Genomic DNA, 26466 nt, shown 5'->3' on the forward strand with positions numbered 1-26466 from the left:
GTTCTCTCTTGGTGAACTCCCAGTTCTTTTCTACCTATTTGTCTTTGCACATACTGTTCGCTCTTGGTGAACTCCCAGTTCTTTTCTACCTATTTGTCTTTGCACATACTGTTCTCTCTTCGTGAACTCCCAGTTCTTTTCTACCTATTTGTCTTTGCACATACTGTTCTCTCTTCGTGAACTCCCAGCCACTGCCTCTACTTTTGTCCCCTCCTCGGCTGCAGACGCCCCCGGTACCCCGTGTGCTGCTTCTGCACAGGCATCTCTTGCAGGTCACCATCTGCTGAAATTAGACTCACTTGAAGTTTACTCAAATTGCCCTGTTCTCAAGAAATTATTCCTTCCTGCCCACCCCAAACTGACCCAATCTCTTCCTCCTATTCATCCAGAATCAATTTGCTTTAACTCTTGTATGTCACTTTTCATGGGTTTTGGCACGTAGGAGCTCATTTACCGTATGATGCGAGAATCAATGAATTATAGGTTATATTGCACTTTCGTGTACCCCTAACTTTCTACTCCTCTTTAGCTTATAAGCTTCTTAATGGCAAAGATGGAGTTGGTGGGGGAGGAGGATGCTTATTAATCTTTATAACCTTTAAATTATCTAATAGGTTCATTGACCATAATGAACACTTGATAAATATTTCTTGAATTGCATGATTAAACTGGGTCGACTGGGTTGGGTTTGGTTAGAAGTACCTCGGGATTGTCCCTTGATTTATCAGGAGCAGCGCTAATGATGCAAGAGGTAATTTTCTTTGCTGAATCATAACTGAGTTTGTATCACACTAAGATTTGGAAGGTACCATTTTTCAAATTAAATATAAAAACAATAACCTTTCTGTTTGTAACATTTTAAGTTCTCCTGGCTCCTTTCAGGCATGGGGGCATTTCTGTAAGGTGTTGACCTAAATTTCTTCTGACCTAATTTCCTTGTTGCAAAAGGAATTCGGTGCAGCCAGCCCCCACTGCGGAAAGGTTTTGTTCTATATCACTGTCACATTTCAATGACAAATGGAATGAACTTTGTTAGTCCTTTTGAGATTTCAGAACAGCTCAGGATATTCCCCTCTAAAATCTAAGAGGATTTCAGTGATTTGTCCTGCAGGCTACAGGGTGTAAAGGACCTCCCTCTACCCTGTGCATTCCCCTAAGCAGTCAGGCTTCCCCCCATGGAAGTACCAGAAACTATCCACACATGTTTTTACAGCACAGCAGCTGATGAGAAGGTTGTGATGAAATGGAGAAGAATGGAAGTGGCAAAAAACGGCCCACTGGGTTCTCAAATCAAAACAAAGACAGAGAAATGTTTCTCAGCACTGATCAACTGTACTCTGCTTCTAGTCCCACATATTTTGAAGCAAAACCAAACTAACCTCTATTCCTATGACAGGGAAAAATAGATATCCTCCTAACGATACAAATAAGCCAAAAAAAACCCACTATTTTTCCCACTACAGCATGAGCATATGTATATACTTGTGTGTATATGTAGTTGAGAAGGAATAAGCCAGTGGAGGAATAGGATTTGGCTCAGTTCAGTAACTGTACAAGTCAAAAGACAATAGGAATATGATAAAAAATTCTTCTGCGTTTTAAAAGACAGTCTTCTATTAAGAATAGCTTCCTGGAAGAAGCATACACTTCCAGGTGGAAGGGCTTCTTTTGGATGCCGTTATTAACCAGTGACCTTTATCTGAATTGTGTATTCACACACAGCTTCTATATGAAATAGACTGATTTTAAGATTCAGAATTTTACTAATCATTTAAGTAATATATATATATAGTACATCTGCTTTAAAATGCTTAACATTACTGGAATTCTCTCATAGAGATCCTAAATTATAACTCAAAAATGTTACTCCATTATTTCCATTTGATAGCAAGACTCCTGGAAGGCCTTAAGGTGCCACACCCCGCCAGTTGGTGATGTGGTCAGCACAGCGTGGAGGAGGTCACAGAGAGCAGCTGTCCCAGTAACTCAGCCCAGCCTACGTGGTAACATGAAAGAGAATAAAAGGAGGAAAAAAAAAAATCTGACAAATGAAAGCAAGAGAGTCCATTTCAAAAGAGAAAAGATGTAAGAAAAGCAATAGACAATAAAGAAGTACAAGAGGGGGGAAAAGTTGTTTCTAACAAAAGACCAGGAGGAAAGTAAGTCTGAAGAGGAAAGGGAAATTTAACCACTCAAAAAAAGGCTGAATATCTTTAGAGGAACTCCCCCAAGAGTGAAAAAAAATCACGAGCAGAGTGAAAGATGCATCTAGATGACAGATTATGTATAAAGAAAGCAGCCAAATGAGAGCCTCAATCCACAAATATTTGTTACTAAGTACCTACTGGGGCAGACACTGCTCTGGGTGCCGAGGAGGCCATGGTGACCAAAACAGGCAAACCCACTACCAATATGTTATCTCACCAAGACTGTGTTACCCAATGGCCAGAAAAAAAATTGGTTATTTAGACTTGCGTTTCTTATGTTATAGCCTGGTACACAGTATTAAACCAAAAGCAGAGAGATGAGAGAGAGAGGATGCAAATAGATAATAAGACTATTTGGTTGGTTTTTGAGCGAGAGGACTAGTATATTCTACAGATCAAACAGAATAGATTCTCTCCTGAGAGCTCTCACCTGAACCCCTAAATAGATGATCTACTAAAGGGAAAAAAGGAGGAAAATCTTTTGTGAAATCAAAGGAAATTATTATTCTGGGAAATGGTTTTGGCAAAAGAATTTCTTGGCATATTTCTGTGACTTGTAAAGGATTTCCTAGCGTAAAGTAAAATTTGAAAAGTTAAATTGCCCATTAGGAAATGATCTCAGCAGATGCCATTACAAAATGGCACAGGAGAAGTTGTATGTAAATTAAAGACCTTGTCTGAATCTTTTGATATAGCACGACCCCTCCACCTTGATTCGTGTAGAATGAAGTAAAACGTTTTTTTAAGGATGTATTTATTTATTTGAGAGAGAGAGAGGGAGCGTGCACACACACACACGCATGAGCAAGGGGGCGAGGGGGCAGAGGGAGAGGGAGAGAAGAAGACTCCCTGAGCGCAGAGCCCAAAGTGGGGCTCGATCTCAAGACCCTGAGATCATGACCTGAGCCGAAACCAAGAGTCAGATGCTTAAGCGATGGAGCCACCCAGGCGCCCCTGAAGTAAAGCTTCCAATAACCAATTTACTTGGTAACCTGAAAATACACGTCAACTCCTATGTAAGCTCTGTGGTAAACTTTAGTTTCTTCTACTGGGAGCTAGCTTTCCATGATTGTCTCTCACGGAATCTGTTCAAGGAGCAAATGACCTCAGGCTGCTAGTGTTTATTTGCCTAGCATGGCATCCTGGCACCATTGCCTTCTGCTCCTGCTGTGATCCATACACACCTACTACTCCAGGGTCTTCTATCAAACACATGGAAAGAACACCTTCTGAAATCCATTTTTAAGTTACCAAGAACAAGGATGACAATTTGAAGTAAAAGCTGGGTCAAATTTAACTCTTCATAAAATTGGCCGGGCCTGCCTCTGCTCAGGGGAAAGCCTTGCTGAATCTCCACTTTCAGAAGCCACACTAGATTGAACAATCAGACTGTTTGAAAAACCCATCATCCCACAAGGATCTGTGAAGTGTCGAGCGTCTGGCATAGGGGTGTTCTGAATAAAAGGATTTTGCCAGGAGTTTTGAGATCAGAGATCCATGATTAGCTCTGACTGCCTGGATCAATAAAGATTGTTTTCCTTTGAAACAGAGCACCTATAAAATTATGTAATTTGAGGTATAGGAAAATCATTGCCGAACGAGCAAAGAGTACTTTGCTGCCCACAGAATCCATTTGGTAATAATTTCAGCATGAAAAGTAAGACCATTATTTTGATAGGACAAATGCACTTGAAAGTCACGAAAGATTATATCGGTTAAAAATTATATTTGCATAAAATATGTTTTCAGCACAAACTCACTCAGGTGTAGCACTAGTCACACCAGAAATGCAATTCAGTGTGAGCTACTTCCTAAAGGAAAAGTACATGTGAGAATTTGGATTATTTTGTCTAGCACAGCTGCTGCTTGTACTGCAAAATCAGAGTTGCAGCTGATGACAAGGTAGAATGGAACTTGGCACCTCCGCTGGCATCCAGCCAAGAATACAGAATGTTTTAGCCAGTCTGTGGCATGTGATCCATTTCTTAATTGTTGATAACATATAATTAGGACAATCTAAGCCTAGTTTAATGAATGCATTAAGTTAAACTGCAGCGCTTGACTATACTTGGATAGACTTTGTTAGTCTTGGAGCATGGAATTGCAGAGTAACATTTTACAAACAGTACAAAATGGAATCTTCCCTTTACAAACTATCAGCCTAAAATTATGGCCGACATCCTAACCCACAGTATAAATTCTGTGCACTGTATAAATGTCAACTGATATTCATGGCCAATGTGCCCAAAATAAATTTTCCCCTTGAAGATTTTAAAGGTAAGATTTACGGGAAGAAATTGGTCACATATTTAAAAATGACAGACTACACGTTCTGCTAATCAGTTATCAACCTGATTTATTTTGACAGACTTCTTTCTAAGATGATCAGAGCTCAGTTTAGTGTACACGTTTTTTAAAATGCAATGATTTTCTTGAAAATAATGTTATTAACTTTTTATTAAAATAGACTCGTTGCATTCACATTTACACATCCCCTATTACTTACTGGTAGGTTTTGTAAACACGTTGTCATTGCAAAACAGGCAAAAGACCTGTACCTATGCCATAAATAAATTCAGCTGAATTTTTTTCCTATCTCTGGTAAAAGAGTTATTTTTTCTTAAGGGGTTAAAAGTCTTACCTAGATATAAAATAATATGAGGAATGAAAAGTTTTGAAAAAACTGCATTTTAGCTTTTGATCAAAAAAAATTTTTTAAGGGAAGCTCTGTTTATCCACAGCATGCACGCTTTCTCTGATTGTTTTTTTCCCATCTTTAAGTTTGTTCTAATGTTATCAGAATTGATTTTTAGTCTCAGTCATCCCAAAGGAACTGTCTCGAGTGAAGCTCTTATCGGGGAACTGTAATGAAGAATCAGCTTGCAAAGCTGTTACTATGGTGCTCACATATCTGAAGAAATTTTTAGTGGAAATAAAATTCCAAAGCACTAAATTTAGAGGTATTTCATTTCCTAGTAAGAGGTATAAAAATAGTACTACTAGATACAATTTAAATTCCAAGGGGGAGATATTTATTTCTGTACAATCCTCAAACATGTACATTCTAGAAAGCTAGTTTCTTTCCACGGGCCTTGAGACAAATTAAAAATCATGTTAACTAATTCCTTCTTAGGCCACATAAAGGATGATATGTTAAAAAAAAAAAAAAAGGAGATTTTAGACAACCTGTGGAATGGGAAAAAAGTATTTGCAAATTGTATATGTAATAAGGAGTTAATATCCAAGATATATAAAGAACTCATACAACTCAGTAACGAAAGAACCAAATAACCCAATTAAAAAATGGGCAATGGACTTGAATAGACATTTCTCCAAAAAAGATATACGAAAGGCCAACAGGCACATGCAAAGATGTTCAATGTAACTAGTCATTAGGGAAATGCAAATTAAAACCACAATGAGGTATCACCTCATACCTCTTAGAATGGTCCTCATCAAAAAGACAAGAGATAATAAATGCTGGCGAGGATGTGGAGAAAAGAGAACCTTTGTGCACACTGTTGAGATTGTAAATTGGTATAGCTACTATGGAAAAGAGCATAGAGGGTCTTCAAAAAATTAATAATAGAACTATCATATCATCTCACAATTCCACTTCTGGATATAGAGCCAAAGGAAACAAAAACACTAATGTGGAAAGATACCTGCACCTGTATGTACACAGTAGCATTATTTACAATAGCCAAGAAAAGAGTGGATAGAAAAATTGTGAGATACATATATGTCAAAAAAAAAATATATATATATATAATGGAATATTATTCAGCCATAAAAGTGAGGAAATCCTACCATCTGTGACCACATGGATGAAACTTGAAGGCACTATGCTAAATGAAATAAGTCAGACAGAGAAAAATACTGTATGATCTCACTTAAATGTGGAATGTAAAAAACAAAAATAAAAAATGCCAAACTCATAGAAAAAGACATCAGATTTGTGGTTACGAGAATTGGAAGGAGGGGAGAAGGGGAACTGGAGGAAAGTGGTCGAAAGGTATAAACTTCCAGTTATGAGATAAATAAGGATGTAACGTACAACATGATGACTATAGCTGACACTGCTTTATGATATACAGCAAAGTTTTTAAGAGAGTAAATCCTGTGAGTTCTTATCACATAAAGAAAATTTTTTTCCTTTTTTTCTTTCTTTTCTTTTTATTGTATCTACATGAGCTGATAGATGTTAGCTGAACCTATTGTGGCAATCATTTCACAATATATGTAAATCAAACCATCATTCTGTATGCCTTAAACTTAGACAGTGATGTCTGTCAATTATTTCTCGATAAAACTGAAGAAAAAAAAGGAGATCTTCATTTTCACATTTTCATTAGTGCCACTTTTAAGATAAAACTTTACAAAGTGAAAGCATAACTATGTGAAAATGTAGTTTTTTTTCATATATTAAAGAAATAAGTTTTGATGATGATACATAACTTAGTTTTAGATAATAAACTCACAGGGTGGGGCTGGGTGGGGAGAGTTAGAGAATATCATCAGTTCCCCGGCATGGTTGCTAGAAAGCTCAGATTTAAGACACATCTTCCATTAGAAGAAATAATTACTATGTGTGCACAGGTAACAGGACCCCCTTTTCCAGAAGTAAAAAATAAAAATTTCCAGAAACGATGACAAATTACAGTCCTGAAATTAAAGTAATTAAAAGCATCATATGTAAATATGCTTCTTCCTCTGCCCACTATTAAAATATGTATCAAATTCCTCAAGGCAAATTGCAATTCCAGAGGTGTTGCCTAAGTTAGTACATGCAGAGGAAGAAATTTTTTTAAATCATCTTTAAATTTTTATTTTTAAGATTAAGTCATCAAAAACAGCAGAAAAATAAAGCCAATAATAATACTACATGAGTAAGAATATTACATCTATACTTCTAAGTTCATAAGAAAAAAAGAGGAACTGTCATCTCTCAAGAAACAAGACTATGGCAGTTACAGATCCACACTTTTATATGAGTAACAGATATACATATAATTATTGAAAAGGAGGGAATAAGAAGTACTGCCATAATTCTTCCATCCATTATATGTAATTTTATGTATGCATATTTGGATGAAAAACTTTTAAACATTAAGGTTTGACAAGTGCAATAAAAAAAAAAGATTCTGGACTTAAGCAGTTCAGAGCATACAGGAGAGAAGAGAAGGGTTCATGTTACAATTGCCTTTTATCTGTTCTTAAAAACTGTCCTTCAATGAAGTTATTCAGAAAAGCAATCCACAGCGCCATCATCTAAATTAAAATGCAAACCTCACATTAACACGAATAAATGTGTCCATAATTTCAGAGATTATTTTAGGAAATGTGGTCCATTATATGTGTTTCTTTTATGATGAGTTTGGAAGTTGGGGGAAATTTTGGCTCATAATTAGCATAGAATACCAAAACTAAGAGATATAATGCAGTGCAATAATGGGTAATTTCCACTATTCTTTTACAAATATCTAATTCAATACTTCTAATTATCAGTTTGCACCATGAAGGAAATATTCCTTCGAGTAAAGCAAGTGTAGAGCTTTTATTAAAGAATTCACACGATTTTCTAGGTACACTTTTCATGTTATCATAATTTAATTTTCACCCTATTTGACAAGGCTTGCTACAAATAGTGAAATCTGATAGGGGAAAAAAGTATAAAAGAAGTGAGTTTATTTTGCTATCACATAAAACAGAACTCTAAACTGTAGCATTCATAAAATAAAATTTACTAAAGCTTTTTTTCTGACAAAACACTTAGAAAACAATCTCTAAAAATGCCAGTTTAAAAAGAGCCTAAGAACATTACACTGTAAAAGTCACCTTTTTGTTAATTCGTTATTTATTGATAAAAGAAGTGTTTGCCTGTTGTTGTTTTTTTTGGTCATAGTGGCTGTAATTCTTTCTCTTTTTTTTTTTTTACAGGCTGTATTCTAAATAAAATCTACTAGTTTTTACCCACTTTTAGCTCACAATAAAACCAGCTTTCCACCTTTCCTACTTGCTAGACAAAATGGATTAGAAAGTGATTCTTGTGTTAATTTCACCAGAAGCTAGACAGTTTAAACTGCATATTCAGCTACACTGATTTCTGGACTTTTATTATATCTATGTAACTGTACTAGGGATGGTATTTTGCAAATATTAAACCAATGCATTTCATGACATTCCCTAAATCACATGTCTTTGTAGCTTCTCACCTTCAAGGCAGAGCCAGAAAACTTACTGCCCTAGACCAGGAAAGGATAAAAACTTAGTTTGCAAGCAAGTCTTTGTGGGAGACTGCATTGATTTGCTAATTTTTTTAGTTCCTACTTAACGTTTCAAGGCCCCCTCCACCCCCCCACCCCAGCCTGGAGGACTCAATCTAGAATTTTCATTATGAAGAGAGGATACCTTCCACCTAAGAACCTCCAGGCCCTTCTGCTGGCTGTTTTCTTATAGAAAGGCTTAGGACAACAAGGAAGGGAAGGAAAGCCTACCTCTTCTGTTTCTGGGGGCTGAGGACGATAGACTGTGGAAAGTCATCTGAGACTGCCTCCCAATTTCCCTTTGTGGATTTCACTCTTAGTGGTAAGGTACAAGAAGCCCAAGGAGGGGCACCTGGGTGGCTCAGTTGTTAAGCATATGCCTTGGGCTCAGGTCATGATCCCAGGGTCCTGGGATCGAGACCCGCATCGGGCTCCCTGCTCTGTGGGAAGCCTGCTTCTCCCTCTCCCACTCCCCCTGCTTGTGTTCCCTCTCTCGCTGTGTCTCTCTCTGTCAAATAAATAAATAAAATCTTTAAAAAAAAAAAAAAAAAAGAAGCAGCAGCCCAAGGAAAGAGCGACTTCAAATTCTCTATCAACTAGAATGCAACCTCCCCCACACCCTGGGGTGGCCCCACATCGAGGCTTTCTGAGAGTTCATCTATTAGCTTTGAGGAATGGCTTTCCTAGACTCTGCTTTGTTTCACTGTGGCCTGGATAGAAACCAGGCATTCCCACAGCACCCCACCCTAAACCCATAAGGAATTAACGAGGCAGCTGAGTTAAGAGCTAGCAAGCAAGATGCCTCCATGATAGAGGGTCAATTGGGCCTTTCCACCAGAGAGCAATATGGGGAATAAAGCAGAGAAAGCCAAGGTAAAAGCAAATTGACCAAGCCAAGACAAAAGGTGCCCGCATCAGCTAAATGCCAGCAAGACAGTAGACAAGGAACATGACCCTTCTACACGCAAAGATACTAGCTCTTCCCCACCACTCCTAGACCATGAAAGTCTATGCTTTTTAAAGATTTATTTATTTATTTATTTGAGAGAGAGAGAGAGCACGAGTGCATGTGGGGGGAAAGGCAAACGGAGAGGGAAAGAATCCCAAGCAGATTCCATGCTTAGAGAGGAGCCCCAGGTGAGACTCGATCTCACAACCCTGACATCAGGATCTGAGCCAAAATGAAGAGTCGGACGCTTGACCAACAGTGCCAACGAGGTGCCCCAAGACCGTGAAAGTCTTACCCTTCCACCACACATCCATTCATCAACTAGAAGGGGTGCCTGGGAGTGGACAGAAGGTTAAGAAATTTGGGAGACAAAGCATGGTTTCCTAAAGCAGCAGCATTACCTAAAAAGATGATTTTAATTACTGGAGTGGACCTTATTTTAAACCACAAAGGACTTTATGGGGCGCCTGGGTGGCTCAGTTGGTTAAGCGGCTGCCTTCGCTCAGGTCATGATCCCAGGGTCCTGGGATGGAGCCCCACATTGGACTCCCTGCTCAGCAGGAAGCCTGCTTCTCCCTCTCCCAGTCCCCCGGCTTGTGTTCCCTCTCTCGCTCTCTCTCTCTCTGTTAAATAAATAAATAAATCTTTAAAAAAAAAAATACAAAGGACTTTAAATTTATAAGAGAACCAGAGTAGTTATAGACAACATAATGGAACTACATTTTCCAGGCACATCTAAGTATGAATGAAGCCAATGTTAAATAGCCAACACAAAGATGAAAGTTTCTATAGTAAAAATAATTCCCTCTCCAAACATACATTCTTACACACATACACAATCACAGCATGGTATCTGGTGGGAGGAAAGTAGGGTGGCTTTTTTGACCTGAATTGTCCACACAAAATGACTATGTTAATCTAACTGACCAAATAACCACTTGGGTTTCCTTTTTGGTTTTTCTGTGTATGTATTAGTTAGAATTACCAGTTTAAAGGAAAAAAACCAAAAACAAACAAAAAAAATCACTCATTTTTAGTTTAATCATCTATTTAAAAAAAAGGAATACTAATGGGCGCCTGGGTGGCTCAGTTGGTTAAGCGACTGCCTTCGGCTCAGGTCATGATCCTGGAGTCCCGGGATCGAGTCCCGCATCGGGCTACCTGCTCAGCAGGGAGTCTGCTTCTCCCTCTCCCGCTCCCCCCTCTTGTGCTCTTTCTCTCTCTCACTCTCTCTCTCAAATAAATAAAACCTTTAAAAAAAAAAAGGAATACTAATAACTGGCATGGTTATTGGGGGGAATTAATTAAGATGATTTATATGAAGTTAAGGGCTTTCTGTAAATTGGTTAGCACAGTGTCTGGTACCTTCAGCTCCATCCTTTCCCCCACCGCATCTTCATACCTTTTCTGAGATCAGTCACATCCAAACCTTCAGCACCAATGACATTCCATTTTCCATTGCCATCATTTCAAAAACGCTAATCACTAAATTGGCAAGTCTTCCTTGTTCTTCACCTGAAATAGTTCTTAGACTTACCCATCATCTCCTTTCTCACTGCCATGGCCTTCAATCCAGATCTCATTTAACCTCTTTGGCACCTGCACCTCCTGACCAAATACCTGTCTCTTGTTTGAGTCCCTCCCATTTGCAAACTGCTACTCAGCTCTAAGCTGGTCATTCCTTTCTCCAAGGCCCTCTGGACTTTTCTATATATGCCCTGGAAGAGGCAACTGAAGCTCTTATATTTTATATTATTTTTTCTCTAGAGATATAATTAATATTCATATTTATTTATAAACACCATATTCCTAACACCTAGCACAGCGTCTTGCCCACTTCAAATTGTGCATAAACTTTTATTTTTGAATGAATGAGGACTCTGATACACTACAAAACCTTTTGGTACAGGTCTCTTAAGATGAAGACCAGTCTCCTTGTTTTACTTAAAACAGGAATAGTAAATAATAACAAATAATAATAACAACACATGGCATTTGAAGAATGTAGACATTATCAGCATGCTTTCACAAGCATGTCATTTGAAAACCGAGTTTTTGGAAGATGAAACAAATTGCCTGCGATCACACATCTAGTAAACAGCAGTGCCGGAGCTTGAACGCAGCTTCACTAGATTCTCTTCACAATCCCAATCAGCTTCAATTGATTGATTAATTAAGTGAGAGTGATTAATTGCAGGCAGCTGGAGGTTGTGTCACTGACAGCATATTCTTCACTGCAGTTCCATCCAGCCCACGTTGATATGTTCTATTGTCCTCACTGCCTTTATCTATGTTAACCAGATAAATGTTAGAGGTGATAAATGAAGGACGAGGAGAGGGACATGTTGCATGTGTAACACACGTGTTTGAAAATTGGGGAGATACGATTTAAGGATATATTTGCTGAGGGCTTCTGGAAAAGGAGGTTCCTCAGGGGCTCCCACGTCTCTGCAAGACATGAACAGGAAAATGGGGAGCCCTGGCTTTGTCAGCTACTGGTAGTCACCTCGTGACCACGAAGAAGGCACTGGAAGGCAGAGTGGGGAGATAGAAAATAATCAGGTTTTCTTGACAAAATGGAGCCACCTACACTACACCACCTTTCAGTTAAGAGGCTCTTGCATTCTTTTTTTTAAGATTTTATTTATCTATTTGTCAGAGAGAGAGAGAGCTCCCAAGCACAAGCAAGGGGAACGGCAGGCAGAGGGAGAAGCAGCAGGCTCTCTGCTGAGCAAGGAGCTGATGTGGGACTCGATCCCAGGACCCTGGGATCATGACCTGAGCCGAAGGCAGCCGCTTAACCGAACGAGCCACCCAGGTGTCCCAAGGCGCTTACATTCTTGTTAAGCCAGCTTGAATTGAGTTTTTGGCTACTTGCAACCAAAACGATTTGAATTGATATATGAAAGAAGTAGAAGTAGAGGGCAGTTTATACTTAACACACTTCAGACACACGTGTAAAAGGCATCACTGTGACACTGCTACTGAATGTGTTAAAGTTTAAAAGTGCTTGAGAACTTTTTAGATCACACAACTAGGACTCACAAGACGCGGATGCTGAGGTTTAAGCACTGCATTAGGGAAATGGTGGATGATTTTACAAGGGCTGAAGGAGGAAACAGAACAGCCCCCCTCGTCCCACACAACTCAATATGCCAGTGGATATCCCATCTGGTTTACAGGTGCCAGAAACAAGCAAACCAAATTTTGGGAAAATCAGACTAGCAGGGAATGTATCAGTGGAACGTCCCCTAAATGGATCTTCTCTACTCAAGGGGGAAAGAGGATGTTTTCCACCCACGCTGGGCATTCTGTTTCTATTTTCTGGGCTCTGCCCTATCCCAGGCCCCTCTCCCCACTAAAAGGCCATGGAGAAAATAGACCTCACCAAAGCATGAGACAGAATGACCCACAGTGCAGCTCTGGAAGACAGCCAGTTCCCCAGCATTGATGTGGTCCCACTTAACTCCTCTGGGGTGGACGCATGTAGAGGTTTAGTAACAGCTATCACAGTAGCTGGCATACAAGGAATTGAAGTGGACTAACTGCAAGTAGGGTGGGCAGCAGAAATGCTACAGAAAACACTGAAGTGTAATTTCAGGCAATGCCGCATTGTTTGGGAATTCGGGAAACCACAGGAGTAAACAGAACAAGCTGGCAAAAACAAGGCAGGACTTTTTTTTTTTTTTTTTTTTTCCCCTGACCCAATAGAGAAACCAGATCAAAGATACAGAGTAGTTGGCATGCAACTCTGGCCCTACAATACTGATTCATGTTGCTACCAACCGTTTCTTGTGTGCCTACTACATGTCACACTCTCTGACAGAGGAGTATGACAACAAGGAAGGCATAATTCCTTTGACAAATACAAACCTGGAGCCATCAAGCACAGATGTGGAAAAACTTTATCATTTCATTATTTTTCCATAACAATTTATATTTGATTTGAAGCCCCCGTGTACACAGTAGCAAAAATCATGGCCTCCTCTAGCTCCCTCTCCCCTGGGTTGCCTCTAAGTTCCAAGAGACTTAAAAAGTGCCGGGGAGTCTGGAGAGCAGGGTGGAGGTGAAGAACCCAGGCCTCACTGCATCTCCCCTGCTCACTGGACTCTGTGGGCAAGTCCCCATCTCCTCTGTGTTGACCTGGGCCATCCTCCTCATCCCTGGAGCAAGACCTCATCAGTCCCACTCTCTCACAGCTACTGTCCACACCTCTCTAGTACTTCTCTGCTTCTCCACCACTCCAGGCACTCTCTGGGCTTAGGCACCACAACCTAAGCTCTCTTCCCTTTTCAACTTGCTTCCTTTTCCTGGACCCATGAAATCTTATCTAACGCAAGGCTGAGGACGGTACAACAGAAACTGACTCCTTCTTCCTTCAACTCTGTTTTCTAAAGCGGAACCTTAATTTTGAGTTACAAAAACAAAAAGGTCAACTCCTTTACTGTGACTTGTTTTACTTTTTGTCCCTTCCCCTAGCTTCCTGGATGCAGAGGAAGGGTAGGGGTTATAGGAAATACTAGGACAAAAGCACTGGTTAACATCTCCAAAGGTCATCCCACTGCAATGGAGCTATGATGTTCTTTGAGAAGATGAGACATTTTTCACTGAAGAAACAGTATATGAGCTGGATCTTGAAAATAGATAGGTATTCACCAAAAGAAGAAAGTAAAAGAGGATCAAAGACGTGAGCAAGACTTTACTTGTATTTTTAGATCACAAAATAATACAGGACTTAAGAACAACATGCAGGACCTCATTGAAAATGAAGGTTCAGTGCCATTAACAGTATGAAATGTCCACTGTGGACAGAAAAATTGACCATATGCCACTTTATTTTATGTGGTGTAAATGTCAATTTGAAATTGACATCCCCTTCCCTCACTTTAAAAGTTAAAAAGCTAAAAGCTTTATTTAAGAAATATATAACTTGGGTAAAGCCCCATGCGGAGGTCAGATAAAAAATCGAGAACTTTATTTCCCTCTTCTTCTGTGACAAGCACCTATCTGACTAGAGACTTCCATTAGAATAACTGAGCAATGGAATATAGCATCGTGTAGGAAAAGAGACTCCCCCATGACACCGCTACTTCTGAAATAGAAATTGTTAGACGCATCTTACATAACTGCTTCGATCAACTATATTGTCAAAGAAATATGGAGACACAATAGGCAAGAGCAGTTATTTTGAATCGCCCATCAACATAAAGTGTCCTACCAGTCGTCTGTATCGCCGATTTTATCAACCCATGTAACCTCCCTTCGCTTCAGCGAGAGTTGTGTGGGTGTCCATGCAGTGGAGAAAAGAATCCCACGAACACACATCACTCTTCCCAGTTTACATTTTCAGCATCCTGAATTTAAGCATGCTCAATGAATCTGACAGGGAATGCTACTGAAGCCTCAACTCTAAATAAATAGTTTAAAATAAAAAGTTGTATAAATATCGGTCTGTGCCAACGATGCGGTTTGAGAGGGAGTGCTATAAACACAAAGTAAATTAAATGGGCTCTACTTTTGTGGGGTAGAAGGCTACTTAGACTGGTTATTATAGAGAAAATTCTGTTGTGTGCTGTGACAGCACGTACCCATGTGGCTAACCTACAGCTGGTAGAAGAAACAAATCCCACCCATACCTAGGAGCGGTGCCACAGCCAGACCACAATTCCTATGAGGGATGAACTTAATTTGCTGAAAATGAAGGCCAGGCTCTGTTGCAGCTCATTAGCTGGTTACAGACACACTGCGAGAGAAGAAAGTGGAATTCAGTCGATGTTCCAACTTCTACATGTGCTGTGAATAAAACAGACTATTGTTTTTTTGATAAAGAAGTATTGTTTTGAATGTGCAGAGTGGCTAAGTAAAGCCAGCAGAATTTTTTGGCCAAATATAGTCTCTTGCTCACTCCTAAAAATCCTTGCTTTCAAATTAAGAGCTGAAGTCATTGAAAAAAAAAAAAAAGTTTACATTCCTGCAGCCTGCTGCAGCAAAGCCAAACAAATGTTTGGCTTAAAGCTCACTTACATCTCTTTCATGAGCCTTTTCTTTAACATGGAAGTCTGAAAAATACCATTTCTTTTATCGAGCCATTTAATGCCAAGTGTTGTGTGTGTGTGTGTGTATGTGTTTATGTGAGGACACGCACACTCAGCAACAGTACTATAGGGTCAGTCTGGTGATTTTAAAGCATGGGGTCATATTTGAATTTAAAGAAATCATGGTTTTACAGCTTCTGGCATAATTTAGGTCACAGTTACAAACTGACTTTTTTAAGCATCATTAACCACTGAACGGACAAGGAATGTGTTATTTTCAAGGAGTTTCTTTGGTGCCAGTTCAGGCAGTAAAAAACTAAAGACAGGGGTCAAACTTGGGAGGGTAACCTAGTATGTAGTTGCCCTCCTGATGCACTTTTTTACCATAAAATGTCAACATGCTTTTTGGCCTTCAGTCTCCAAGGCCAAGCTGGATAACATGGAGTAACATCAGTTTGTTGGTGGCAGACATCTGGTTGGCAAATTTTCATACAGTCAGTAGACTGCAGATCTGGAACTCTGAAGAGGCCGCTAAGGCAGAACTGAATATGCCGTGGCCTAATATTTTCCAGGATCATGGGTTGATTCTCCTTACCATATTCTACATGGATCATTCCAATTTTTGCTATATAATTCAGTTGAGTTTTGTTATAATAATGACCTTCATAGAAAACAAGTTCCCAATCTGAGAGCAGACAATGAAGTGGATTCAATCAAGCCTCTTTATAACTAATTGGCAACTGACAATCCATGCCCAGACCTGAAAAAAAGGGAAAGGAGGGAAGTTGCGTGTGCATCGTTCTCATCCCTTTCTTCCTAGTTGTCTACCGGCTCTGCACATTGGTGGCGTTATTTTGTTTTCAGGAGTAACTTGGTATTGAAGGTACACTCCCCAAGTGCAAATGATGGGTGTGTCAGAGTGGGAAGAGCAGAGAGTAAGTATGCCTTCATGATCAAACGACAGCACACTGAAAGCTGGAGACCAGTTCTACTTCCCTTAGCCGTCAAGCACAATCACTTTCATTACAGAGGGCAGTTGTTACATGGAAGGAATAAAATGAAGCATTTACCATAAAACATTATTTATAAATTGAATTGTTTTCAATATAATATCAAAAAAACCCAGATTTTTTTGGCACATCCAGAGGGTCCCCAAACTCTCTCTTTAGATGTTAGTGGCATCAGCTTTAATAGAATTTTACCTGCATAGATTTACCTGCAGAGTTTATCAGTATACCAGTGACTAGATCAGCCTTAAAAGGAAAACTGAAGAAATGTACAGTTTTCCAGATATCTCAGGTATCGACTCTTGTGCTTTTGATGAGTGTCTTAAGATATTACAATCCACCAAAGAATGTTTCTGATTTATGTCAAAACCTCTGAGAATGAAGTCCAGAGAGGCTATAAAAGGAACAAAGAAGATCACCTTTTGAGAGAATGGATGGAAATTGCCTTCAATTCAAAACTCAGTACCAGCTCATTAATGAGATGGCTGCAGACATGTTTATTTTCCAAATAAATATTTGTTGAGTATATAAACATATTAAATGCTTTCATTTTGACCATTTTTTATTAGTTTCTAAATGTTTTCTAAATGCCCTTGCTTCCATAAAAAATGTTTTAGAATGCAAATTTAAAAATTTTTGTTTCATGTCCTTGTCGTGAATCTCCACTATTGTATTACATATCTGTGTGTCCTGTTTGCCCTTAAAGTTGGCTGCTTTCTCCTTCAGTTTCAGATCCTCAGTTAAGACTTTTCTACTGCTATGCCTGTATCTAATATTATTTCACCTTCTTCCTTCCAATCTGTTCTGAGATGGAAAAAGAGATCTAAATTTGTTAATAATTTATGTTACATAATAATCAATATGACTCTGGATAAAAACCTACTATATAACTGCATTTTCTGCCAAAAGCTTAAGTTGCCAAAAGATAAGTAGTCAGGCAAGTAAGGAGTCATTGGAATATACAAGTCCTGACCACCTCTAGACTACTTCAAAAAATCAGAGAATACCTACACAATAGAGATGCAAGTTGACCACCAAATGAATTTTTTCCTCAATAAGCCTTTATATTGGAGGCTAATTTATATCCTAAATTTCTCCAATCCCACCTCATATTTGAACACTAGCTTACGGTTTACAAACAACTTCCACAAAATATATGAGTGCATATATTACTTTCATAACATGAGTATGTTTGGCTTTTTTAGGTGACAAGGAATAGAAACATATTCAAGCTACCTTAGGTTAGTATAAAGCATTAGAAGAAAGTAAGGAATATAAGCACCTTTGAAACAAGCCAAACAGCCACTGGACATATCAGGGACGGGAAGATTGTTCAGAGGATTGTGAACCCACACAATCGGATTATCACACCTTCACTTTGGCATCAGGAGCACATTTCTTCCTTTGCTGCAGCTTCGCCATTATTCTCACCTACTTTCTTATTTTAGTAAATTTTTGGTAATACTTAAAACAATAAAACACTTAAAAACTGTTTTCAGTGTTTAAAAATATTTTAATTTAATAAAAAATGTATTAACTATTAACTTTTAAAACTATAAAATATTAAGATTATTTTCAGTACTACATGAAGGATTAAATGTTGCATACTTTAAACAACAGAACATAAAGATAGTACTTAACACTCACTCTCTCACACACACACAAACACACACAATTCACTAGTGACAAGAAAAAGTACTGAGCCTTTGGGTGTGAAACATTTCTGGCAAAACACAAATAACTTTATCCATTCTACATGAGTTTTCTTAGATGGTTGGTGTCCAATTAAAGATACAGACTTGAGGTGTTACAGCTTTTACTTGGTCTAGAGAAAGAGGAATCATTTAGTTGTTGCAACTCAACCCTTTGAATGTCGGAGTTTCCTGTCTGTTTATCCTCTTGAATGCAAACAGAGCCTTCTCTTCTATGAGGTGTTTTCACTCAGGAGAGACCACTTTTCATAGAAGATAGACCCAAAAAATCTTAACCAGAATAGAGAAATTTGTCAGGGACATAAAAGTCAGCCAAAAAGCGCTAACACCACAGTCTCTGGAGGGGGGACAAGGGAATGTGTAGCCATTGCTTTTCCAGCTTCCCTGACCAAGTCTACCTCTGTAAAGCTTCAGTCTTGGTATCTTGAGAAAAGAAGTAACTCAAAAGGAAGTGTGGTGGAAATTTCCAAAATACAGAGAGTCTGTTTGGATAAGAACAGTGAAGACAGGCTTCTATATTTAATGATGGGGCCTGGGTTGCCTGTCTTCTGTGATCACTGGCTCTGTGTGGTACACTTTGGTGAGTTTATGATGGTGTAACCCTCCAATGAATGAAGCACTCCCTTCCCTTCACTGCTGTTTATTCTTAGCTTATGCACACAAAGAGCAAAGAAAGTTGTCAACAACACGTCCAATTTATACACTGAGCATCGGTAAGAGCCAGATGACTCAAGTGAACTAAGAAGCTCTTGTATCCTGGACATCCTTCATTCATTCATTCACACACACAAATATTTACTCTGCACCTACTATGTGCCAGGTACAACAACAGAAGAGGTTAATTGGGGAAAAGTGAAGGACAGGGATATGGCAGTGGTAGAGAGGGAGGAAAGAGGGAAAAAATAGTTTGCATTAACAAAAGGTGAGATTCTTTTCCTGACATCCTCTAAAAATTTGTGCCTCTCCGTCTAACTTATCCATCACATTAATTAACTGTTCATTTCTAATTTGAACCGTAAGATTCCGGGGAAAGGGCTTCATGCTGACGAGCTCTTTACTATTCCCATCAAAATTCCCATAGTAGCGAAAAATACGTCTACACTAGCCTGTAAAATAATTCAAGCCTAAAGAATAAACAGCTCCATATATTTTAAGAGCAGAGAACAATGGAGATAATAATTTTTGCTTTCTATGAAAAAATATAAATTTCATAATTATAAATACCACTGATGTATCCATTTTACAATAAGAAAATAAACAGATTAAAGAGGAAATTCTCACAGCACCTAAATTCTAATACTTTTGACATAATCATTTAGGAGAAGAATCGGAGGAAAATGGAAGTAAAATTTTTTTTAGCTAGAGTTTGGAGGAGTTGTACATCACCTTATGTCTTTAAAAATGAAGCCCTGCAGGGCGCCTGGGTGGCTCAGTTGGTTAAGCGACTGCCTTCAGCTCAGGTCATGATCCTGGAGACCCGGGATTGAGTCCTGCATGAGGCTCCCTGCTCGGCAGGGAGTCTGCTTCTCCCTCTGACCCTCCCCCCTCTCATGCTCTCTCTCTCATTCTCTCTCTCTCAAATAAATAAATAAAATCTTAAAAAAAAAAAATGAAGCCCTGCCTTTAGGGGAAAAAGCTGGTAGTTCTGGCCAATGGCAAGCTGTTTTAATATCATTCTGTGAATTGGGACAACAAAAATAGCACTCGTTCAAAAAATGTTTTCAAGTCATGCTTTCTAGAAGTCACCCCACTCATCACTATGTCAGAGTATTTTTCTTCAGTCCATTAGAAGCAGGTTTTGCCTTTATGCTGCATTCAAGGGTTCCAAAGGTTCACTCACAATGTCAGACTACAATAAAATTCAGCGTAATGTGAACCACTCTACGATATTGCCTTTCCTTATTGCCTTTCAGTTACACTGTTCTAAATGCAATAAAGGAGAAGTTGTTCTGAATGGGACAGATAGAGAAATGAGTATCATTCCCCGAGTTGAAAAGTCACAGACTATATAATACGCTAACAGCTTCGAGCTGAATTTCTTATATTGATGGTTGGCTATGCGTGTTTGAATATCTGAGTAACCTGAAAAGCATCTAATATTGCTTATTACAAATCATAGTAGTTTTTATTTAGTATGCAGTCCACAATGGGCAATAAAGCAGTGCCCCCACCAGCTGCAAATATATCAATGCGTTTTTCTAGAGAGCAAACCCAAGCAGCACTGTGGTCATAGGAAAAGAGAACTCATGGCCATTTGCTCTGCGGAGCAGTCCCTGTGAAAATGAGGCACTTCTTTTTACACAGTGGCTTGACTCTTAGCAACAGGTCAGAGCTAGGGAAACAAGCATTGCCCAAGATATTCTGGGGGCTGTAAACACAGGAATGCTCTGAGAGGTGCCAGTGGGGCCCCAAATGATCCTGAGCAGTTTACATACAACTTTGGCACAGTACAGACCTGTCTCTCTGCATTCATTAGCCTGAGGGGAGCTTATTGACGGAAAGGCAGGAGCATATGACGAAGCTTAGTTTTCTATGCCTTCCATGGACAGCAGAACCAATCTTTGGAGGTGATGTCAGGAGCATTCCAAACATGAAAGTCAGTTTTAAAATACCGAGAGTATATAATGGTTATTTTACATATGGTCATCTGTTTATGTGAAGATGAAAAAAAGGACTTCCAGACAATTCTGGCCTATAAATACCACCAACCCCAGTCATTATTTTAAGTGTTTCCTTAACCCTCTAAGAAAAAAAAAGAAAAAGTTTAAAAAAAACCACTCAAAAGTAACATTTCGAGGGTAATTATACTCATATTTTGAAGTAACATATCTTAAGAATATGAATGATCCTGTCCAGCTTACATCTTGGGTCGTTTTGTGCAAAATTCCCACTAACAATCCCTTTGCCTAGTGCTTAAAATAAACCCATCTATTCCTTCTACCAGAAAGAAAATAACAAAAATCTCAATGGTCGCAGTGAAATTATCCCCTGTGACAGAGTGAGTCATCTAAGCCACTGCAGGCAAAACTCACTTCTTTGAAAACTCGTTCTCTGTCTTCCTTCTAGGGAACCTACACTATTGGCTTATGACTGGAAAGCATGAAGCTTTACTTCACTTTATGCACCCGACACGGTCTGAAGGAATTTTGTTGAAAGTTAATGTTTTTCGTATAAAAAATGTATTTTCTTATTGGCTTTCACCATAGAGTTAAAGTAGCAGACCCAAAGAAAAAAATTTGGACTAACCATTTTTAATTTCCATGAAGAGCTCAACGTTTGCTTCAATAGACATTCCTTGTGAGTTTTTTTTCATACATTACTATTAATTCTGCAAAATATTAGAGCTGGTTCTGTGCACTCATTCAGAGCACACTTATTATTAAAAAATTAAACATCCACAGTTTCTTATATCTTTGACAGTATTTAATATTTAAGAAGTCACACTGACTCTACCAATTTTATAAATGCTCACTGCTGAAACACCATTATAAAGATTTTATCGATCAGAATTCACCAGCCTTACCAGTGATTTTACAGAAAATATGTCCATTTAATAACACCTTCTTTTTCTCTTCCATTCTATTCCAAGTATTAAATTTTTAAGAGATGCAACTTTTTTTTGAGCTACCTCAGATCTAATGGGTTGGTTTCTTAAACTATATCCTTTTATTTAAACCAATAAAAAAGCATAACAAATTTGCTACTACTTATGACACGCTTTACTTCATTTCAATGAAAATAAGTTTTATAAGGCCAATCATTCTTTTCTGGAAATTTTTCAATTTTTTTCAAAATTTCTTCATCTTAAATAGGAATTTCCATTTTTTAAAATGTTTATTGGAAGTTGCACAGGCATTAAAGAAATTCTGAGTTACTCTAACATAAAATATATATATATATATATATATATATAATATATATCTATGAATATTCACAGAGTTCTTTAAAATTAAAAATCTCCCGATTGCCTAGTTCTAGGTAGTGTATTTTCTGACACAGGTTTTCAGGAATACAACAGGAAACATAAGTGAGTCTATAATAAATCCCTCTTAAAGGCATCAGTGCTTTCTGTTACCTATAAAAATTTAGAAATACAATAAAAAGAAAGGCAAGAAAAGCTATGTACAATGCCATATGCTGAGCCAAATATAATTAAGAAATCCTAAACGTATGCCCCTCCCCCCAAAAAACTTTACTAAATGGTTATCTTGGTAGGATCAGCTCCCTCCACCAAGACTGTCCCCAAACTGACAACCTCAAAGAGATAAGCCACCACCTTGGCACCATTACCAAAATGAGAACAGAACCAAACATCCTGAGAAATTTCATCATGAAAAAAATATGAAGAAGGAGTCATAAGGAGTTAGGGCTGAAAGGAACATTAGAGGTCACTGGTGATGAAATCACCTATTTTCATGGAATTAAATAAAGAGAGAAATCATGGGCGTGTGGGTGGCTCAGCTGGTTAAGCGACTGCCTTCGGCTCAGGTCATGATCCTGGAGTCCCGGGATCGAGTCCCGCATCGGGCTCCCTGCTCGGCGGGGAGTCTGCTTCTCCCTCTGACCCTCCCCCGCCTCATGCTCTCTATCTCATTCTCTCTCTCAAATAAATAAATAAAATCTTTAAAAAAAAAAAGAGAAATCATAACTTTTTTATAATTTTAAAAATTAATGAATATGTAAGTTCAAATAAAGTACCCTGAGAATATAAGTCCTTTAAAAAAAATAGAGATAGCTCCAGCATGATTTAATAAATTAATTATATAACTAGTGTTTAGTGATTTTTTTTATAACTTAGATAAAATAAATAATAGACAAATTTAGAGCTTCCAGTTATTGCTTTCAGGCCCTCTCTCTCTACCTTTTGTTGTCTCTTCCAGGAGACACTTCTGTATCCTATTTCCTCAGACTTATCTTCACCAAACTGACCCATGATTCCAATTAAACATTAACTGTAGCTGTTTAGCATGTTAATCCTGAAATGGGTATTTCCATTTTAGACCACAAGCTCTCAAGACCCCAAGAAATGAATAGGAGAATTTCAAACAGTTGACAAATAATGAGAATAATGTTTAGTTCACAAAGTGTTTCAAATTTGTCCTCAGGTGGCCATCTAGTCACATACTTGTGATCATCCTTAGGGTGAAAGTTACCAGATTATAGAGATGATGTTTGCCACCAAAATGAATGGTAGAGTTTTGTTAGAATTACTCAATTATTAATTGTTCACTTCATAGAAGTGCTAAATAATAAACACTGCTCAGATAATGGTACCATTCCTTCTCCAAAACATTTTCATGATGCAATTTGCCGAGAATGGGGAAAGAAAACGATGGGAAGTGTGCCTTCTCTCATGAATGTACACATCTTACTAATTAAGCCATGTGTTGTAATTTTATCTAAGCAAGCAGGAATGCACATAAAAGCGCCTAAATTGTACCATAAGAATTTGATCTAAAACACAAGCGTGGAATAGAATAAGAATAGTAAATTATCACTAAGTGGAAGGTGGTAACAATAGTAGTTCAAAATTCATAGTCAGCAAGGCAACACTACACAAATTAAAGCCCCAGGCATACTCTTCATTTGGGTGGCACAGCGCAGAACTATACATCCATGCTGAAGAATTCTGTCTGTAGAGGTTTATGACAGCGAGCAAGACAAGCAAAGAAACTCACAATATGGCATTTTTTAGAGGAGAGTCATTCTTTGGATGGGGAGATTGTCTCCATTGTAATCCATGGCCTAAAGGACAATGCTGCTGTGAAAAGTCCATGGTTTCTGTGACAATCTTTGCTACTCCCCTGAGCTTCGAAGGTCATTGTCACTCTGTATTTCACTGGAGATTTCCAGTGAGTCAGCTACAAAATCCAGAGTTGCTAATGGTTACGTTCCATAGTCAAGTTTTCCAGAATTAGTCAGCACTAGAATGGCATGCCTTGAGACCAGCAGACCCATTGGTCCGGCAGGACAGGTATTGGAGGCACCTAAACTGCAGGTACACTGAGAAGTCAAGTAAAGACTGGGCACATCTGGGAGCAACATGAGGAACTGGTGGGAGCTACAGAGATTCAGAAGCAGAAGTTTTTATATGGTGCTGTGTGTGTGTGTGTGTGTCTGTCTGTCTGTCTGTGTGGTTTGGTAGTGAAGTATCGAAATCTTTAGTTCATACATTGACCCCATGCTTGAATCTTCATATGTGCTCACCTCTAAAGGCCCACATTAAGGTTTTGGGACATTAGATAGTGTGTATCTAACAGAACAAAGACAGGGAAAGGATCTTGCGAGAGGGGGAGAAATGGGTAGGTGTGTGAGAGTAGAAAAGGAAGTAAAGAACACCTAACAAGAGCAGCCCTTAATTCGACATTAGGCTAGATTAGCTAGAACTGTACTGGAATGTTCCACAAACAATTAAGCTTTTTTTATTTTCTATTTTTTTTTAAAAATGTTATTTATTTATTTGTGAGAGAGAGAGAATGTGTGCTCACGTGCACACACGTGAGGGTCAGCAAATGGAGGGGGGAGGGGCAAAAGGTGGAGAGGGACAAGCAGACTCGCACTCGGTGCTGAGCCCAACTCCAAGCTCCATCCCACAATCCTGCGATCAGGACCTGAGCCAAAATCAAGAGTTGACTGCCCAACCCACTGAGCCACCGGTGCCCCACTTCTACATTTTTTTATAACACTTTCTCTGACATTCCAGAATCAGATTATCAGCTGGCATTTCTCATTTCTTTCATTTTCCTGAATCTAGAAGTCCTATAATCCCAAATTTGAGTAATTTGCCCCTTCTAATCACCTAAAAGTGCAAAACAAACAAAAGCTTGTTAGAGCAGTAAAATAAGAATCAGTAGGCTCTGTATGAGTAGAAGCACTAAGGATTCTTCTACCATTATTGACATTGTGGACTTTTTTGCCTTTGAATTTCTATGCCCTTTTGGTTATTTCTTAATTCCTTGCTATCGTCTGAATGTTTGAAATACTGCCCAGTTGTTACGTAAACTATCAGTATTCAGGCTTCACAATTAATTTTCTCTATGAACCCTAGATTTCAATTGCAACGAATACTTTTAAATAAAAATGGTGGGCAGGTGATTCTGCTACTTCTTTATCAGTTGTCATGTATCCGAATTAGTTCTTCTGTATGAAGTGTTGTGCTAAAAGCAATGATGCTGGCTCCACAAAATGAACTGCACACGAAAATAAGCACATTATTTAAGGTAAATGAACCTTGTAAGGGCTCTTGAATGTCAATGATTTGCATGGAGAGTGTTTTCATTTGTAGATAGATTTCCCAACTCGTCTGGTATGAGAGATTCTGATGATAGGTGAGCTCTCACTAATGATCAGAGGCTGGGGCGCAGATGTTGTACAAAGCTACATCTCCATTAACAAATATTTATACGGCACCTATCATTGGCCAGGTACCATGCAAGACCCAAGGACTATGAAAATAAATATGATATCCCTATGAGTCAAATATGAGTCAAAAGGCTCATAGTCCAGCTTGGAAGAATAACGTATCTTCAAGTACTGTAGAGTGTGATACAACATGAATAAATGTGAAAAATAAGGAAAAAGCAGAAAGATCTCCTGACTTCCATGGATGGTAAGAGAACATTTCACCAAAAGGATGTCATTTGAACCCTATCTTGAAAGAGTGGATACACATTCCAAAGGTGGATAATACTTTTGTGTCAGAAGACATTCCAGCTATGGTCAAAACATGGTTAATATTTAGTAATTTACAGCTTATTGTAGCTATGAAGAAGTAGTATAGATGAGACTACAAAGTAGATGCAGCATGGAATCTTTCTGTGCCACACTGAGGAATTTAGACTTTATCATGTAGGTGACAACAGACCACAGTAAGTTCTTAATATTTGATAATCCATCAACAGAACAAAACATGCAATTTAAAAATTTTGTGATATACTTAGTTATGCTTTACCCTCAGTCTCTTTACAGGTCTTTGTATATCCCCACTCCCCAGAAATACTGCAAGGACAGAGAGGCCCTGGGCCTCTTGTTGAGGACTCAGGCCCTGGACAGAAAGCCTCTCCAGTCCTAGGGCAGCCGTTTATTTTAAACCTAATTTCACTCCCAAACACTGGCTACTCTTTCGCAGCATACCCAAATGACAAAGAATCCAAACTACCAGTAAAATATCCCTGAACGCCAGAAATATTCAGTAAAAGGGATTTCATCTTGCAACCCCCGAAAAAACATAATAAAAATTTCATGTATTTATAACATGATTGATGACATCACTTATGTCTCATGAAATTCT

General features: G+C 38.6%; 1 long non-coding RNA gene across 8 annotated transcripts in view; it reads right to left on the reverse strand.

The window, feature by feature from the left end:
• The window catches only part of LOC115944730 (uncharacterized), a 127920-nt gene that overhangs the window by 75889 nt on the left and 25565 nt on the right, over positions 1 to 26466 (reverse strand). The window lies entirely within an intron of this gene.

Source organism: Leptonychotes weddellii, chromosome 7 (genome assembly GCF_054177405.1).
Source record: "Leptonychotes weddellii isolate Sample4059 chromosome 7, ASM5417740v2, whole genome shotgun sequence".
In the NCBI taxonomy this organism is placed as follows: domain Eukaryota; kingdom Metazoa; phylum Chordata; class Mammalia; order Carnivora; family Phocidae; genus Leptonychotes; species Leptonychotes weddellii.